At 40.7% G+C, this 15,616-nt stretch overlaps 2 protein-coding genes across 5 annotated transcripts in view; one reads left to right on the top strand and one right to left on the bottom strand.

The window, feature by feature from the left end:
- PTH (parathyroid hormone) overlaps window positions 1–14,751 on the bottom strand; it is a 117,698-nt gene extending 102,947 nt beyond the window's left edge. Inside the window, exons 1-4 of one of the 2 annotated variants that reach the window (XM_067749825.1) lie at window positions 14,624–14,751; window positions 12,027–12,148; window positions 10,212–10,342; window positions 5,617–5,767 (exon numbers count right to left, since the gene is read on the bottom strand). The gene's annotated coding sequence lies outside the window, so the exon portion shown is untranslated. The remainder of the gene's footprint in view (window positions 1–5,616; window positions 5,768–10,211; window positions 10,343–12,026; window positions 12,149–14,623) is intronic. The other variant, XM_067749826.1, reaches the window with a different exon arrangement.
- Window positions 14,752–15,093: 342 nt separating this feature from the next.
- The window catches only part of FAR1 (fatty acyl-CoA reductase 1), a 72,978-nt gene continuing 72,455 nt past the window's right edge, over window positions 15,094–15,616 (top strand). For 2 of the 3 annotated variants that reach the window (XM_067749821.1, XM_067749820.1), the window contains exon 1: window positions 15,094–15,252. The gene's annotated coding sequence lies outside the window, so the exon portion shown is untranslated. Of the gene's footprint in view, window positions 15,253–15,450; window positions 15,593–15,616 lie in introns of those variants that run through there. The other variant, XM_067749822.1, reaches the window with a different exon arrangement.

The raw sequence follows: 15,616 nt of genomic DNA, 5'->3' as shown, positions 1-15,616 counted from the left end.
AACAACTGCGCATATAATCTAATCAAGTTGACAGATAAAATTAACCATCACAATGTACACATGTACATTTAACTCTATAGTAGAATACACTCATTAATTAACAACAAATCCCTTGTATTCATCAATTTGCCTTACTAGTATTTAGATAAAGATTCTTAATCTGGAATCCATGGACCTCTAGAGGGTCTCCCATCTTCAGGTGGGGGAAGGAGGTCCATGAAACATTCTAATTACATACAGCATTTTGAGTTGATGTGTGTTCATTTTTCTGGGTGATGAGTCCATAGTTTTCACCATATTCTCAGAAAACTCTAGAAGGGTATGAGACTGGCCAAGAAAGGTCAAGAAGCCACTATAGACAGACATCTAAACTGAGTGGACCATTTTTGACATTTGAAGGCTGGGTTCTCATGTCTGAAAAAGCAGCACCCTTACCAACTGCCCTGGGAGTTACTCATTACACAAATACTAAGTCCTCACCAACTGCAAATAATAGATTAAATATAAATCTTTGCTTTCCAACAAAGTTTTCTATATCTTACTCTGATATGATATTGCAAAGTGGGGGGATGGAACGGTCTCATAGTTCAGTCCCAAATTAGTCTTTCAGAAGCAATTTTTGGGTCATTATAATTTTATGGGTGAGCTATTTAGTTAATTCCTGGCAGTGGAGTGAGCAGCAGTGAGGAGCCTTCTAAAATTTTAGAAATGAGAAAGAATGCTGCTCTTTGAATCCTAAACCTATCAACTCAACACATATAAGAAGCCAGCAAAATGTCTCCTAGGCCCTGAGAACAGCTACATAGTTAAAGTGAATAAATCAATTAATAGGAAAAACTAGTATTTTAAAGCAGTTCAGACTACAAATAGGCTGCACAGGGGAATTTATAGGGTGATGGAAATACTCTATATGATACTGTAGTTTTAGACAGATGACTTGTATCTTTGTCACAACCCACAGAATTATGCATCACAAATAGTGAATTTCTGCATGCAAATTTCAAAAATACCAACCAGGATGCCCAGGGATCCCAGGATGGAATGCAGAAAATGACTAATGAACATAATTGTATTACAAATGTATAATATAACTTGACTGAAGAAAGTGAGGAAAACAGGAGCTAACAAGTAACTTTGGAAAACCATGTTTTGACTGGATACTTTAAGGCTAAAGACAAAACTAGTGACGTGAGTTAGCATTTCTGAAACTGCTTTATATATATACTAGGGTAGAAGAATTAAATAAGTTGTAGATAATAGGAGGCAGATTTCCAACTGTCAGATAATAGTTAAAAAATTAATTACAGAGAAAGAGGCTAGAGTTAATCCTATTGTGCTGTATTAGAGTTGGGGATGTATGAACTCATGTTTATTTTAAGATATATGTAGACAGATACAGAAACATATATATGTGTGTTTACATGGGTTAGTATCTACATGTACACACATACATACACACACACACATTTACTAGCTTTGTTCACTGAGTGGGCTGAGAAACAGTGGCAACTCAGTAGCAATGAGCACACCCAGGACCCAAACCTTGGTTTCTAAGTATAATTCTCCAATAAAAGGATACTGGAGGCAACCTGAAATAGCTCTCAAAGCTAGAAAAATTTGGCCAAAGCTGGAACTATTTGAGCAACAAAATAATGACAGTACTCTATTATGACCCAAAGAATAAAATATCCATGAACCTATACTGATATAAACAATTGAATAAATAAGTAGATAGGTAAGTGCTGAAGAAAGAACAAATTTTTCTTACAGAAGAATTCAAAACAATATTTGTAGATACTTCCTCCTCCAAGAAGTAGAGATAATTCCCCTCTCCTTGAGTGTGGGCTGGATTTAGTGACTTGCTTCCAAAGAAAGTATGGGAAAGAAAAATAGTAACTTTCAATGGAGAAAACTGGCAGGTACTACCTTAACCAACTGAATAAGGTTAACATCATCAGTAATAAATCATTTTGATATCATAATACCTCCTGATACATGATGTGCGGAGAAGGCACTTCACCTTTGTGGTAATTTCCCCCAAAACTCATAACTCTCATATAATCAGGAGAAAAACCCAAATTGAAGGACATTCTCAAAGTATCTGACCAGCTCTCATCAAAACTGTCAAAGTCATAAAGAACAAAGAGACTGAGAAACTGTCAAAGATTGGAGGGGATTAAGGAACCGTGATGACTAAATGCAGTATGGGATACCAGGTAGGCTCCTCAAATAGGAAAAGGACATTAGCGGAAAAACTGGTAAAATAAAAATAAAGTGCAAGGTTAATGGTATTATAACTATGTTAATTTCTTAGTTTTGACAACTGTACCGTGTTTGTGTTAAGATGTTAACAGTAGGGGAAGCTGGGTGAAGGATACAAGGGAACACTTGATACTACCTTTGCAACTTTTTAGTAAATCTAAAATTATTCCAAAAGTATAAGGTGGTTCTGAAAAGCAAATTCTGACAGAGTGCCTAGTACAAGAAAAACGTTCTTCTGTGGGTCAAGAATACTTCCCCAGGCCTGAGCTGGCTGAAATATGCCTCAGGTCTAACTATATGCTTTGACTGGAATTCTCTGCTTATTCAACAACTTTCGGAATGTTGATTCAGCCTACAAGGGACTGTGGTCCTGGGAAAGGAATGCAGTGAAGAGGGCACAGGAGCATAATGTCACTAGAAAGACATATCCCCTTATTATAAATCAATCATCCAGCATTCAAGCTAATTGCACCAACTCAGAAGATTCTGTTATGAATCTCTCACTGAGAACTTGTTCATTCTAGGGTCCAAAGTCTATTTTCTGGACTAGCAAGCCTCAAATTCAGACCTTACAGTCTGGTGGGTTCCCTCTCCAATTCCTCCCCACCCCCACTCCCAGCACCCCTTTATCCACGTTGTTGTTCCAGCCCATTAGGCCTCCCAATAGTCAGCTCTCCCAGTGATACCTCCAGGAACACCATACCAGCTATATACAAGGTATTTCTGATATCTTGGCATCACTTTTACTTTCTTGAATAACATGAATACCAGTTTAAAAAGTGAGATTCCCTCCGCTCCCTTGATATTTTTACTAAGTAAATGTTGTGGCTGTATCCTAGAAAAATTAGGGCACAACACCAATAAACAATGACTCTAGAATACAGCCTCTACCAGGTTTTTACTGTGCTGAAAGAAAAGAACTTGATTCTCTCCCTCCTGTATAACTAATTTTTCTTTAATCTCTGTGTACATTACTTGTGCTTTTCCTTATCATTCTATGTTTGAAGGCCTATGTAACCTGAATTGCCACTTTCCTTTACAGAGATGAAGAGAGAAGTACTCATGTGATTTGTATTTCAAGTATGAAGTCATTCCTCTTTCTCGCTTTTTTATCCATTCTAAAACTTTGCCTTGAACATCAAGTTCTTCTGGCCCACACGACTCTAACCTGGTTGTCAATAATTTTTAGTAACTATTGTAACTGAGAGCTTTTCTTTCCACTCAAAGTTCACCAAACCCTATACTAAAGACAGAAATGTGTTAGTGAATCAAGCAGAGGCATGCAGAGCATCTTCTGTGTAACCCACAATGAAAAGTAAAGTTGCTGAATATTTGTTTCCTTTTCATTATTCAAACTTGATTACATATAATTTTGTGTGTGTGTGTTTCCTACAGTAAATACACACTTAACTTTGAGAAATGGATGGGGTGATTTTTGACTGAGAGAATTTTTGTCTTATTACTACAGACAAGCCTGGACCTTGAAATGCCTGACTTCTGTATATTTCTCTCACAGGATTGGGTAAAGAGTGGGAAATTTTCTTCCCTTTACATTGTGGATGAGCAGTTAACCCCCCTCATTCTTCTCTCTGGGAGCTGATCCTTGCCAGGGTCCCAGGGCCTTGACGCAGTTTCCTCTTCATTCTGGTCCCCCGTTCCATACTGTGCTCACAGTAGGTGAGGTGAAGGCGAAAGCAAGCAAGGAAGGGGGAAAAAGGTCCAACCTGCTGTTGCCACGGTATTAGTCAACACCATGTCCTTCTGCATCACCTACTTCCTAACTTTTATACTACCCTCATGGTCAAGAAAGGCTGACTGGACTGGGAACTTCCCAAGTTGGGATTTTATGAGAAGGAGAAGGAATGAGAAAGGGTAAACTCCATCCCAATACAGCTTCAGACCCTAATTCTCCCACTCCCTGAAATAATGCCTCACCCTTTTCCATAGAACTTTCTTTAGGTTCTTTGTACACTAATTTCTTGCCTCATGTTTCAGCCTTTGGTCAGCCCCTATTCTCCCTGCTCCTCAACCATCCCACACCCTTACTCCATTGTTATGCTGTTCTTGCACCAGTGCCAGTAATGCGGAAGGCCCACTCTCATTGTCAGAGGGAAGAGAACAGCACCTCCAGGGAATGGTACTGAAGAAAGATTTGCTTCTAGCACCTCAAGATGGAATTCTGTCACTTGCCTTGATAAACCTAAAGAATAAGCATATACCACTATCTCTTGATTCATTTATTTTATCAATGAATGATCAATTAACTGCCTAGTCTCTCCACCTTTTCAACGTACTCACATATTTCCAAGTGAAGATACTTAGTAGGCAACGTTCAGGGGACAGGATAAGCCTGGATGTTTAAATGTGGGAGTTGTCAGTATCCATATGATATCTGACATACAGACTGAATAAACGCGCAAGCTTCAATCCTTATAATAAATTTTAGTAAAGCTCAATTTCTTTTTCATTTCTGTATATATACATATTTTAAAAACACATCTATAGAAGTTCTCACATTTTCTTCCCACACATGCCTGGGGTGGTAGAGCCTTGCTTTGCAGAACAGTGCTCAGGGATACAGAAATCCAATGGCCAAGTTCTACAAAATGTACATTTTCAGTTTTACTGCAAACTGCCAAATTGCTTTTCTAAATGCAACGTACTAATCTGCAAGCAGTTTATGAAGGAGCTCCTGTTTCTTCACATCCTTTCTTAAACTTTATATCATCAGACTTCATACCTGCCAGTCTGTGGATTGATCTCTCCCCTCAGGGATCAGATTCCTGCTCTATCTCATTAGAGGAGGAACTGCCACTCTCACCTTAGCACAAGAACTTTGCCCATTTAATGTCCCTGAAAATAAGATTATTCCACAGAAATAAAAGTTTCGTTAGTGGGACAGTAATTAAATGTGGATTTAACACTTTCTTTTCTGATTCCTATAATCACATAACGTTAAGACATTGTACCAGGAGCCCATTAAGCACTACTACCTACTACTTGGCACGTAAGTAAGCCTTCAATAAATATTTTGTGAATGAACAGAAGGAGATGTCACTACATAGCCATGTACAAATACAACTGGGCATCTCTCTTGATCCCTCTCTTTTTGTTGCTTCCCTGACATGAATTACCATGTCCTGTCAGTTCTACTTCTGAGGTATCTTTTGTGGCCCTGTCTTATGAATTCCCACTACCATTGCCCAAGTTATGGACATCTAAATCTCCTCTCTTCCTTTCTCATTCTTCCATCCCCAAATTGAAAATGTGTGGGCTATTCTCTCATGTTTATGTGACATTCTACATGCTCATCTTCTGCCTAGAAAATACTCACCTGACAATATTCTTACTTACCCTTCAGAATTCAAGTCAAATATTACCTCCTCTATGAAAACTTTCTTGACTCCTGGGCAGTTTCTCCTCTGTGCTCCCACAGATGTTCTAGTGACTCTTCTCATTGGACTTACATTCTGTTGGTTCATCTTTTCTGCTGTCTTGACCAATGCTGTCCAATAGAAATATAATGCAAGCCACATGTAACTTTTCTAGCAGCCACATTAAAAAATGTAAACAGAAACAGATTAAAAGAATTTAAATATTGTAATTTAACCTGATACATCCCAAATATCATTTCAACATGTAACATTTATTAATGAGGTACTTTATTTTTTGGTACTAAGTCTTCAAAATTGTGCGTGTTTTTTATACTTATAACATTTTCCACTCCAGACCGGCCACATTGCAGGTGCTCAATAGCCACATGTGGTTAATGGCTCCTGTACTGAAAGACTAGTATGACGTTCAAAAGGAATCATACCTTGTTAATTTTTGTATTCCCAGGTGTTCGACTTGTCAGAAATGCCTAACAAATGCTTGCTAAATGAATTAATGAATAAATGAACAATGATAAAAATTAGCTAGTGCTGATTGCATGTGAAAGGCACTGTGGTAAGCAATATACATAACTTCATTCCTTTCCCTACAGGCAAATGTTTAGTTGGTATTCAATGGCTACTTAACAGTCATTAAGTAATTAGTCTTGGGAAAGCCACTTGTTTGTTAAGAACTCAAGTTTTCCTACTTGTGAAAGACAGAGGGGATGGGCAAAGTGAGACTTAGACCAGTTCTGAAATAGTGTGGATATAAATGAATGCAGAGCATTTAGAGTTGAGTCATGAAAACAATGAATGATCAGATAAATTTTAAGAGACGATGTTGCACAGTGGAAGGGCACAGGCTTTGGAATTAGGCACACCTGGTTAGAATTCCCAGCTCCACTACTCAGTTATGTGCTCTTAGGCAATGAAATTAAATTTCCCAGTTTTCCACTTCTTCCCTGTAAAATGGAGACAATAGCTACCTGTTGCGGGGTTCGGAAATAATACCTATAAAGTCTTTGGCATGTTAGTATACCTTTAAAAAACAGAAGACATTATTATTGGTTCTGAGAAGTCTTTCATTCTATTTTTTCCCCCTTAGGATTTTAACAGTCTAAAGGTAAGAGTTTAGATAAGGCTTACCATGTGCCGGAAACTGTGATAAAAAGCTTAAAAATATTAACTCATTCAGCTTGATAGCACCCCTATGAGGTAAGTGCTATTACTGTCATTTCCATTTACCCCCAGGGAACTGAGGCACAGAGGGAAAGTAACTTGCCCAGGGTCACACACATAGTAAGTCGTAGTGCTTCGATTCTACACCCAGGTGTTCAGAGTCAGGACTGTTAATCACTGCTCTATTCTTCTCAAGCCAAGCACTGACTAATTTATTAGAAAAAACCTACAATTGGCTGCTCTAATAAATATCATAACAGAGTGGTTAAATGGCTTTTTTATGGAGAACCTAATCTGCGCACTGTTCTCTGATCTGGAGAATAAGTGATTAGGAACTGAGTTAAATATAAGTTTTATTTCCTTAAGAGTCATACATGTGTGTCACATACATGTGTGTGACAGATTTTTTTTACACATAGATGTGGTTTGCTGTCTGAGGTTCTCCCAGTTCAGGCCCTTTGTTTCAACTGTTTCTGGGAAGAGGGCTTTCCCTAGAAGCTCAAGGGTGAGCTGATACTGATCTCAGAGACTTTAGGCACAGTTCTCAAAAAGCACCACCCAGAGAGCAGGACATAGGGGAGACAGAGTCTGTGGTTTACACCTTGAACATGCTGTGATGTTCTAATACAGATAATGAACTAGTGATTCCCACTTCTGGGCATCTGAAGCAGCTCGGTTCTGACTAATGTGCAAAGAGAGTAAATCCCTAAAAAAGAAAGAAAAAGAAAAAAAGAATAATTTCCAGGTCTCAGGGTCCTACTGAGTTACTACTGCCCCCAAAGTGAGCTCCAAACAATGACAATGCCACCCACAAAAGAAGGGCAAATGACCACCAAATCAGTTGTGGGAAGAAACTGGCCAGCAAGATGGTTACTTCTTTCCACAGTGACACTTGGAAAAAAGACAGCAGATGGTATTTAAAGAAATGTTACAAATACTGTTCCTCTTCCTCCCAATACCTGTGAGTCAGGTAACACCAGAACACTGTTAGCAATAAACAGGGTCTGGAGGAGACACTTGAGAATGTAGGGAAGGCAAAATTTTACCTCTACCTCCTTAGGGGTTTTCAGCTGGGCCTGAGAATTAAACTGACATAAGACAGGAGAAATGTATACAAATTTATATGTTTTACGTGACACGGGGGCTCTGACAAGAAAATGAAGACGCCAAGAAATGGCAAAACCTACAGGCTTTTACATTAGGTTGAACAAAGAGAGGAAATTGTGGGAAAGTAACTAAATTATATGGGGAGGTTAAAGGAAGATAAGAATTAACAGTTCTGTTTATACAGGATTCTTCCAGCTTTGATTCCCCATTGAAGAATGTTTCTTTCTTCTGGTATAGGAAGGGTATCTTTCACCTGGGAGATTTTATCTCCTGTTTTCAGGAAGAAATGGGGAAATTAGAAGGCTGTTTTGGCATCTGCTATTCTTTCAAGTGCCTTTAGTTCAAAATAATCCTTATGTCACAGTAGCATATTTTGGGGTGGTATATTCTGCCACTTTTTATTCCTCCCCTGTGAAACTTCACCCCAAAGATTCATAGTGCAGAATCTGAGCTTGCAGATTATTCTGTTTCTCCTCGAATTAGTCTTGAGAATAGGTCAGTTTATTTGAACAGTTGTGTCTTAGTTAAAGAGGCAGTGGTGCAGGTGAGAGCAGTAGCTCATCTAAGTTAGATCTCCATATGATGTGAACAATCAGGCATTTAGTGAGGGTTTTTTTTGTTTGTTTGTTTTGTTTTTTTGTGGTACGCGGGCCTCTCACTGTTGTGGCCTCTCCCGTTGCAGAGCACAGGCTACGGACACACAGTCTCAGCGGCCATGGCTCACGGGCCTAGCCACTCCGCGGCATGTGGGATCTTCCCAGACCGGGGCACGAACCAGTGTCCCCTGCATTGGCAGGCAGACTCTCAACCACTGCGCCACCAGGGAAGCCCTCTCCAACTTTTTTAATGTACTGCTGTGTTTGACATGCATCAAGCAATTTATTTTTACTATACGTCCTGATTTTAAATTGAGTTTAAAATTTTACAATCTTGAACATCTAGTAGAGATAACATAAATTCATTTGACTAGTAAACCCAAATAGAATAAGTGCTATGTCTTCATTATATTTACTGTTGACAACTCTGAAGACATGACTTAAACAAGCTTTTATCCCAGATCCTGTGAACCTGAGAAACATTTGGGTTAGTTTCTATATTTCTGAGAGTTTTAGGAATACTTTATATAAGCATTTATTTTTTTAAACCAATTAAATAGAACTCTTTTACAGAGTAATTTTGGCAGTATCATCCAGAGGTAGAAAAATATTACATGTATACATAGACATATAGAGACATATACAAAAAGAGATCTTACAGTTTTCATTTTAAACCTGAGCCATGAGTTAGGTATAAATATAGAAACACAAAATTTACTAACTTATACAAGAGTTATTTTCATCTTATTAATTTTTTCCTTTCAATTTGACCTTCCCATAGGTAACAGTAGGATAATTGTATAGGGTGGGAGCTCTCTAAAAAATCCTTTTAGATATAGAAGTCCAAATATTCAAGAGTATACCTATTTTAATTATGACTCAAAACCAATAAGCCTTTTATGGCTTAGCCACAGACATGAGAGGCATCCCCAAAGACAGTACAAAAGACGCAGCCCTCCCAAAATCCAGAAAGTTCACTCCCAGAGTTAGCCTAAGAATGCAAAGAGCTTTACTGTCACAGGCAGTAAGAATAGTGTTTGTGAAACTGGTGTCTCTTGTTTCCTACAGGAACTTGAAATGTCTCCAGCTATAGACCAGCTCATTTGTGGCATCGGGTGGGTGACATTAGGATAAGGGCTTCCTAGCACTATGAAGACAACAAAGGTCAGACAACCAAGGCTTCTTATGGACTGGAATCTCTCAAGACAAACTGGAATCTCTCTTAAGACACACTTCTCTGAGAGGTGGCAAGGATGGACAAAGAGAATGCTGCTTGTCATTTTGTGTCTTGATTTCCACCCTGTCTGGCTCGTTACCTGACTCAAGCCAATACTTGTACTGTCCAGTCCAGCTGGTGGAGACCAGAGAGAATATTTTCCCTGGTCACAAAGCCAAGCTCTGAAGATGTGAAACAAGATGAATGGTGCAGCTCATTTTATGATTTTCCTCCTTATGACAAGCACCACTAAAGACAGAGACAAAGAAACAAAGACTAGGAGGCTGTGGATTATAACCAATGGGTACTCAGAACCAAATACAAAGGTCACAACTCAAAGAACTAAGTTTTACATACTTTTTCTCCTGCCAAGCTACATTTAGAAAGGGAAAAAGATAAGGAGAGACTTTCATTATTCTTGCTTTGGTTGGGCCATGCAGGCAGAGATCTAAGGGATTGATGTGTAAGAATTCTTACCTTCTGCTGGCTTTTTGTCAGCTGTCCCAGGATCTCTCAGTGTCCCAACCATTGAAATCCCAACCTCATAACCAGAAACCGTAGGGGAGGCAAAATTTTACCTCTATCTTCTTAAGGTTTTTTGGCTGGGCCTGAGAATTAAATTGGCATAAAACAGATTAACAGTAGAACTGTATACACGTTTATGTTAAATGAAGACTCAAAGAAATGGCAAAACCTACAGGCTTTTATACTAGGTTGAATAAATAAAGGCAATTGTGAAAAAGTAAATTATATGGGGAGGCTAAAGGAAGATACGAATTATTTTAACAAAGTCTATGTATACAGGATACTCGGCTTTGATTTGCCACTGAAGAATGTTTCTTTTCTTCTGGTATAAGAGCATCCTTCACATGGGAGCTTTTATCTCCTGTTTTCAGGAAGAAAAGGGGAGCTTAGAAGGCTCTTCTTGCATCTGCTGTTTCTTAGGTGACTTTAGCTCAAAATAATCCTTATGCTAAAGTGGCATATTTTGGGGTGGCATATTCTGCCACTCTTCAAAAACCAGAAAGTCAGTGGTCAGGACACAAGGAATATTTTAGAAGAGCCAAGAACACAGCAGCTCCATTTTTGTTCCACGTAGATTAAAGCTGTTGAATAACTGAGGGTCAGATGATTCGCCTCCAGGTGAAAACCAAACTTATTTCACAGATCTCTAAAACACTCAGAACAGATACTGGGCATTAAGTTTCACCCTTCTTTTACAGATGAGGAAATGAAACCACAGAAACCTGTGTGTACTCGTTCAGACTGACAATTGATGTATTAGCAGAAATGTTAGAAACTTGGTAGAATTTTTTTGTTTGCTTTTTAATAACAAGCTTTAAAAATATGTTTAAAGCAGACCAATTCTGGATGTCATAATTGAATACAGAACAAGGTAGAGATCACCAAATGAATTGCAGAGAGTAACTGTACTCACTAGAAATTTGGCTCTCTTGAGAAAAGCTGCCTGAAACTCTTTCTATGCTGTGCTCAGTCTATGCTATGAAAGTGAGCATCTCTGATGCATTCTAGATAGCAGTAATGGGCTCTTCACTGCAACTACAAAGTTGTGTTCCCTTTAGTTTTGTCAAAAGAAGTAGTTACTTTTAAATAGTTCACACTCTCCTTTTTCATGAAATCTGTAAAGATAAAGCATGGTGAAAAGAATTATTAACACCATGAGTTCCATGAGAGACATACGTAAGATTCTGTGCTACTCATTATGAGGAACACAAAGATGTATGGAGAAGGCAAAATGACCAGATCTTGTTTTGGAGGAGGCAAATGTGGCATAGTAAAAAGATTATGGAATTTGCCATCAAATAGACCTAGATTTCAATCCCACTTCTGCCACCTAACAGATGTGTGACTTTGGGCAAATTACTTGTCTCATTGAGCCTCAATTTTCTCTTCTACAAAATTCAGATGAATAGATGAACATTTGCATAGGGTTGTTGTAAAGATGGAGTGAAGAACCTCAACAAAACTATGTTTAATGAGACATTGACAGAACAATATATCATATGAGTTAGAAAATGATACATGCCATGAGAAAAGTATTTCCTCAGAGCAGGAAGAGGTACTGTTTGCATAAAAAAGTTAATGCTTGACCTTACTTGACTTCTGTTTTTAAAGAAGTTATGGAAGTCTGAGGGAATGCACAAATAGCTATAACTAGTTTATGAGTAACATATGTGTTTTTGGTGTCTATTCCTATTTATTTTCTCAGTAATGTATGGTATCCTTAGGCTGTAAACTATAGTAATACATTTTTGGCTTGGTATAATTTACCTTCATTTACAGAACTGTGTTTCTGTAGCAAGAATCAAAAGTATATACAGGTGTTCCATACGTGAATAAAATTACAATGTAGTAGATTCCAATATATGGCAGCCCAGTTTTCGAGGCTCTTGCTGAAAAGAGATGGGAAAAGCATTTGAATGAATTATTACTTTTTTTTGGTATTACTATATTTTAAGTGTTAGACTCTGGGCAAAATCCTTCATTACCTTTTGTGAAGACTATTAGTCACTTTTTATAGATATATGACTTGGAATTCATGTACAAATGGTGGTGCACTGCAAGGGACATGAGCCACACAACATGCCCATGAGACTGTACCATCTTGGATAGTAAACCGTTGTTTTAATTTTAAGTCCTCTTCCAGAATGCATGCTGCCCATCTGTGGGGGGTCTCTGCTGGAGGGACATGTTACATACACATCGACTTGAATCAAATGAATGCCTTTAAGCTTGCAACCCTAAAGTTATTTTTGAAAGTCATAATGTATTCATTAAGCAATTACTTAATTTCTTCACGTTTTTCTCAGAACTAAGTATTAATTTATATATTTATATATAGCTATTATATTGTTATATTTACATATAACTATTTTTAAAAAATGAAGGTATTTGCACAAAAATTTAAAAATTTGTAATGAAAGTACTCCCCAGAAATAGTGCCTAATTGCTTATGGTATGGTGATAAACCTTAGCAGTGGTTAACTTAGCTCTGTATCTTCTAAGAAGATGCCCCTAAATTCCCTAGGCTGGGTTAGATCCTTTTTATATATATTCTCTCATCCTTCATTATAATGGAATTATCTATTTATGTCTGCCTCCCTATTACACCCTATACTCTGTGGGAAATACTGTCTTACCTAACTTTATGTGCCTAGTTCAGGGACAAGTACTTTAAACAAAGGTATTTATCAGAAATGAACAACTTAATGACTGAGTTAATAAACACGAATCCTGTAATCTTTAACTTGTTTTGCTGCTGATGCCCTTCCACAGGCTAGCATTTGGCCCATAGTTCTTGTGGCTATTTTGGGAAGAATATTATTGACCTATAGCTAAGAAGTGTTTCATCTGACCCTGGATATTTCAGAATTTTGCTAATGGCCTGGGTTTTAGACACACATACATCTTGCCTAGCCTAGGGAAATGACTCATCCCTGAGGGTAGGCAGCTGTATTAGTTTTGTGTTCAGTGCCCTCTGCCAGGAATGACTGTATCGACAGCCTCAGTATCCGTGGGTTCCACATCTGTGAATTCAAATAACTGTGGATTGAAAATATTCAGAAAAAAAATTCTAGAAAAGTTCCAAAAAGCAAAAGTTTGAATTTGCTATTTGTCAGCAACTGTTTACCCAGCATTTACATTGTATTTACAACTACTTACATAGCATTTACATTGTATTAGGTATTATAAGTTAACTAGAGATGATTTAAAGAATGTGGGAGGATGTGCACAGTGGTTATGTTAGCAGTGGTTAACTTAATTCTGCATCTTCTAAGAAGATGCCCCTAAATTCCCTAGGCTGGGTAAGATCCTGTTTATATGTATTCCCTCATCCTGCATTATAGTGGAATTATCTGTTTATGTCTGTGTCCTTATTATATCCTATGCTCTGTGGAAAATACTATCTTACCTAACTTTATATGTCAAGTTCAGAAACAAAGATTCTTCACCATCTCACATAAGGAACATGAACATCTGTGGTTTTGGTATTTGCGGGGGGGGGCGGGGGGAGAGTGTGTCCTGGAACCAATTCCCCACGGATACAGAGGGTGACTGTACTTGGTGCTGGACTGTGAGCTCCTCCAAGGCAGAAGCCATGGTGTTCAAATGAAAGTAAAGTACGCAGCTCCGTAAACTTCTGTAGTTTCCAACTGGGTGCAGCACCATGGGTGCTTTAGTTCTGGTAACAGTGTCAGGCACTGAAACAGGCTCTAAATCCTCAGAGAAAAATCATTCTGAACCATCTTAGCTCATCCTTAAAGCACCAACCTGTGAGTGTTATTCACCGTGCCAGGAGCTTTCACTCACTTTAAATTCTCACAGTCCTTTTTTTCTTCCTCTGGTTTCTAGTTTTTGAACGATAGCTAAATCCTAGTGGGATTGTTTATACCATGGGTGTCCCATGGAGCCTACGGTTATGGTAATATTAGAGTTTTTCTCACAATCCTTTTATCATTTAAAAAATTGAGATATTATACATAAAGTGCGTTGAGTGAACTAATCTTAAGTGTACGACTCGGTGAAGTTTTATCTAGGCAGACACCACCTCGGTAACTACCACCCAGATCAAGAGGCAGAACGCTCCGAGCTTCCGTGAGGTTCCCTTGTGCCCTTTCCATTTCCCCTCCTCCCCCCCGCGAGATAACCATTATTCTAATTTCTCTCATGGATAAATTTTGTATGAAATTACTCTGGAAGCAGTGTTAAGTGGAAATATTTGACCCACAGTCCCGCGGGGCTGGACGAGACGCACGCTCGGCTCCCTCTCTATAGGGCACCCCGCGGAGGCTCCAGGGGACCACAGAGCCACGATTCCGCTCTCACCGACCCAAACCAGCCCCGCCAAGAGTCGCGTCGGGACTCACGAAGACAGCACGGGAGCACGCCACAATGGCTGCCAGCGGTCACCCGCGGCCGCCTCGCCGCATCTTCCCCACCTTTCCAGTGGGCGCCGCTCCCAAGCGACGGGCAGCCCGGGTGTGGCCCTGGACGCGACCCGCCAGACCGCGAGCTGCCGGCGGGGGCGCTCGTGAGCTCGGGGTGTGGGGCGCGCGACCATTGGATGAACTTTCCCCGCGAGCTGGCCGGGAGCAGAGCCCACCTCCCGGCCCTCTCTCCGCCCTCCCATTGGCCGTTCGTGTCCCACCCGCGCCCGCTCCCGTCTCCTCCCGCCCGGATGGAAACGGGGTTGAGGGGGTGGGAGGCCGAAGCCAGGAGGAGGGTGAGCGGTCCTCCTAGTAAGGGGGCACTAGAGAGCCAATCAGGACAAGACGTGGAAAAGAGGCGCCGCGTTAGCCAGTCACATTCCGAGGTCCGTGTCGGGGCCGGCTGACGCGAGCGCGGGCCGCAGCCAATGGGCGTGCCACCGCCCGTTTGCTCTTCAGCGGCCGGTCGGGGGCGGTGGAAGAGCGAGTGAAGGGAGCGCGACGCCGACGGCGACAGAGCCCTCTCTGGACTGCCAGGAGGAAAGCGAGGCCCGAGCCTCTGCGTCTAGGTGAGAGGCGGGGACGCCGGGCGGGAGAGGCGGGCTGCGGGTCCCTCCTCGCCTGGCCGGGGCCACGGCTCTGGGAGCCGGGGAGGCAGGCCTGGCCGAGGCGGGGGCTACACCAGCTGCCCCGCCCCCGCCCACGGCTGCGTAGAGCGGGGGGCGCCCGCTTCTGCCCGGATGGTCTCTGCGAGGCTTGGCGGGGCCACCGCCCTCTGGAGAGCCGGGACTGAGAGCGGTGCCATAGGGGGGGCTTGGTTTGCAGACGCGGAGCCTGGGGGCGCCGCCTGGGGCGGTGAGACCGCGTAGAGGTGGCGAAGGTGGGGCGGAGTAGTTAACGGAGGAGCAGGTTTGTGCGCCTGAGGGTGGCAGT

Source organism: Pseudorca crassidens, chromosome 9 (genome assembly GCF_039906515.1).
Source record: "Pseudorca crassidens isolate mPseCra1 chromosome 9, mPseCra1.hap1, whole genome shotgun sequence".
NCBI classification, from domain to species: Eukaryota; Metazoa; Chordata; class Mammalia; order Artiodactyla; family Delphinidae; genus Pseudorca; species Pseudorca crassidens.
This window is presented reverse-complemented; position numbering and strand designations above follow the sequence as displayed.